Here is a 4,286-nt window from a genome sequence, read left to right as displayed (position 1 = left end):
TCCCGCTTACCGCCTGCCCCCTGCTGGCAGAACTCGGGAGTGCAGGAGTTCCTCCATTCACTTCCGGGAGCAGGGAGACAGCGCTGTGTGTCTGTTGCGAATATGAATGAAGCTGCGATCTTGCAGTTATCGATGGGGATGAACAGACTCAGAAACTAGTTATTATCTGTCAAAGGCTGAGAGCACAAAGAGCTCATTCACACTATGAGCGTTTGCTGATATTTTTTTTTAAGCACTGGCGATTTTGCAAATCGTTAAAGCGCTTGTGCAATGATTTCCTATGACAGTGTTCAACTTCACATGTAAGCATTTCGTTTCTCTGGAAATCGCTAACGCACTACATAGCTTCCAACTTTCCCTCTTTCTGAGGGACAGTCCCTCTTTCAGGGCTTTGTCCCTCTTTCTATGTAAATATATATCTGCTAAAAAATGTCTTTGACTCTAAACTTTATTCCCATCCTTTAAATTGATATATTACTAATTTTAAAATGTTAATATGATGGGAAATGAACCAGGATTGAAAGGACCGTGTGCTTTGAATTATAAAAACAACATATTTTTCTTATGAAATCTTTATGGAATGCATGACTAGGGGGTGTTATGGGGGTGTGATCAGGGGTGAGGCAGGGGCATAGCTTAAGTGTCCCTCTTTCTCATCTCAAAAAGTTGGGAGGTATGCATGTACCGTTTTCTGAGCCCTTTGGCTCAATGGAAGGTATACAGGGAAATCGCAAAACGCTTGAAAAAGCGCTTTATCTAGCGATTTCCTAAGTGCTTTCATGAACAAATACATTGTATTTATTCATTTCCGGCTACAAGAGTTCATTTCCTAACTGATGTCAGGATGTGAAAAAAATCATTGCTGAGCTAATGTGCTTAGAAAAGTGCTTTTTTAAAGCGCAGGGAACAGCGCTTTAAAGAAAGCTCAATAAATCGCTCAGCGTTTGCAATTTATAATGTGAACAAGGCCTGGTTTCCATTGCAACGCAAGTGGCTGTGCGGCAGTGCAGCTCTCCGTTGCACGTGATTCCCCCGGAGGCGGGGCTCGCGATCTTATTTATTAAAAGGTCTCGTTTCCATGTGTGCCCTTTTTATGAGCACTTATGGAAATGCTATTGCAGGGACATCAGAAGACTGAACTGTCTGATGTTTCCATACGTGCGCTGGCTGAGATTTGCCACTGAATCACAGTGCATGGTTGCACGTATTTTTGGGCGATTGCGCCCACAATCCCATTCATTATAATGAATTTATTTTTATTTATTCAAGTATTTATATAGCGCCAACATATTCCACAGCGCTGTACAGAGTTTATTGTCTTTTCACTAACTGCCCCTCAGAGTGGCTCACAATCTAGTCCCTACCATAGTCATATGTCTATGTATGTATCATGTAGTGCAGGGATCTCAAACTCGCGGCCCGCGGGCCATTTGCGGCCCTCGATACAATATTTTGTGGCCTGCGCCGGCAAAAGCTTCCTTATAGTTCGCTTCAGTGCTCCCAAGTAATCCGCCGCATCACCGCCGCTAAACGAGGGCTGCAGAGCCCCCAAATTTCCTGGAAGGGGCAGAGCTTTCAGCTTCAGCTCTGCCCCTCCTGACGTCAATCGCCGCACGGATTGCCGCTTCTCCCCGCCCCTCTCTGTGAAGGAAGAGTGAGAGGGGCGGGTAGAGGCGGCGATGCGCCGCGATTGACGTCAGGAGGGGCAGAGCTGAAGCTGAAAGCTCTGCCCCTTCCAGGAAATGCCGGCAGATTGCCCCCCCGGCCGATTTGGGGGCTCTGCAGCCCTTGTTTTGCGGCGGGGACACGGCGGATTACTTGTAATGGTAGCACTGAAGCGAACTATAAGGTAAAATAGGCAAAATAGTTTGCTTCACTGTGAATTTGATTTTGAAATAAAAATGAATGCAAGGGATGGGGGGGAGAGAGGGCAGGAGCTGCTGATTGTGAAATCCCTTATGCGGCCCAGCCTCATCCTGACTTTGCCTCCTGCGGCCCCCAGGTAAATTGAGTTTGAGACCCCTGATGTAGTGCATGTATCATAGTCTAGGGCCAATTTAAGGGGAAGCCAATTAACTTATTTGTATGTTTTTGGGATGTGGGAGGTGCCCAGAGAAAACCCACACAGACACAGGGAGAACATACAAACTCCTTGCATATGTTGACCTGGCTGGGATTTGAACCGGGGACCCAGCACTGCAAGGCAAGAGCACTAACCACTATGTCACCGTGCTGCCCACTGGGCAATGGGATTGTAAGTGCCTCCTCAGAAATCACGTGATGCATTGCAGAGCCACGCTGACGCACAGCTCCTGTGTTGCATATGAAAACAAGCCCTAATGAATGGGATTGCAGTGCAACCGCGCTAAAATGTGTGCAACCCTGCGTTGCGATTCAGTGGTGAATTGCAGCCCATGTATGGAAACATCAGACAGTGCAGTCTCTGATGTCCCAGCTATTGTGTTTCCATAAGCGTAACAAAAGCGCCGATATGGAAATGAGCCCTTAGAGCCTGAGCCCACTAACGCAGTTGTGCCCACTTTTCAGCTTCTGTAACAATGATGTGTAACTGAGAAACGGACGCAATGCTCTTCAGTGTTCTCCTCAAGCTCTTTTAGCCGGGTGCTCCACCTGGCTAGTTTTGGTGAGCACCCGGCTGTCATCGGTTCACCTCCTCCTATACTGTAGGCAGAGTTGCTCACAGATGCACCAGCCCTGCATTCTCTCATCTCACCCCACCCAGCTACTATTTCATGCCACCCAGCTGGAAAAAAATTCTGGGGAGAACACTGCGCTTTCAGCCTGCGTTGTGTGCTTTACTGATCTCTGGTGATCAAAGAGTTGCAGCACATGTAACCTTATGGGATTACTCACACTGTGGCGATTTCAGTTGTTTGCAAAACAGCTGTATGCACCCCCCCCCCAACTTTCTGAGGAAAGAAAGAGGGACACCTTAAGACACGCCCCTGCCACACCTCTCCACATGCATATCACAAAGAATTGATAAGATGTAGTTTAACCATTAATCATAACCAATAACCATTTATCGTTTAAACCACACGGGTCCTTTCTATCATCATTAGGTTGTTTTCATTTTAGGGAGAACCCAAGGTGGCATGAAAATTGTAAAAAAAAACAAAAACATACTACCTGCTTCACGCCACCTCCTAGATGAATCCGTGCTGCTCCACGTGTAATGTCTGAAATCAGGTGCAAGCTAATGTAATCAGATTGTTGCTAGTTTTGTGGGGGGACAGCAGAGCCCAGTGGGGACTGACAGCGGCACCAGAAGGACACAGAGGCATGTCATTGGGCCTCTGTGTCCTATAACCTATATACCGTGTTTCCCCTAAAGTAAGACCTACCCCGAAAGTAAGGCCTACCTTATATTTCAAGTGTGCTTGAAATATAAGCCCTACTCCGAAATTAAGACCTAGCTGGGGGACGCATTGTGTATGGGGAGGTGTGTGGTCTCTTACCGCACCTCCCTTGTGGCTGCATCCCCCTCCATTCCTAGTAATTCCTCCGGTGGCGGCGGCAGCATTGTAATTAATCTGTGAGGGCGCCCTTTGACCCTCACGCAGTACGCTAGGTCGGGCTCTGCGCTGGCGCTCTCTTCCTGTCATCATGTGCGCCCGGCTGATGCATCCCAGGCACACAGCACATTGAATCAATGTGCGCCTGGGACGCATCAGCCGGGCGCTCATGATGACAGGGTAGAGAGCGCCAGCGCAGAGCCCGACCTAGCGTACTGCGTGAGGGTCAAAGGGCGCCCTCACAGATTGATTACAATGCCGCCGCCACCGGAGGAATTACTAGGAACGGAGGGGGACGCAGCCACAAGGGAGGTACGGTATGAGCCTCCCCATAAACACAGCATCTAGCCCCTCCCACCCCGAAAATAAGCCCTAGCACTAATTTTCTCCCCAAGAAGAATATAAGACAGTGTCTTATATTCAGGAAAAGACGGTATCTATCCACCTCAGGTACACTTTAACATAAGAAATATAGCAATTTAATTGACAAGACGAGACAAATAACATTTATGTCATGCTTTTCTTTTTCAAAGCAGCAGTAGCAGTGTTAGGCTAGGTCCACACTTGTCCGTTGCATATCGGATCCGTTTCAAACGGAACCGTTTTTGTAAAAAATGTTTTTTGAGAGAAATGGCCTTTTTGCAGCCTACGTCTCCAGGACGTAGAAACGTATTCCCAGCCCTGGCCGTGGAAGGGGGGGGGGGGGGAGCGCCATGCTGGAGGGGGTAGCAGGCAGTAAGGGGGTCAGCG

This window comes from Hyperolius riggenbachi, chromosome 4, assembly GCF_040937935.1.
Source record: "Hyperolius riggenbachi isolate aHypRig1 chromosome 4, aHypRig1.pri, whole genome shotgun sequence".
Classification (NCBI taxonomy): domain Eukaryota; kingdom Metazoa; phylum Chordata; class Amphibia; order Anura; family Hyperoliidae; genus Hyperolius; species Hyperolius riggenbachi.
This window is presented reverse-complemented; position numbering follows the sequence as displayed.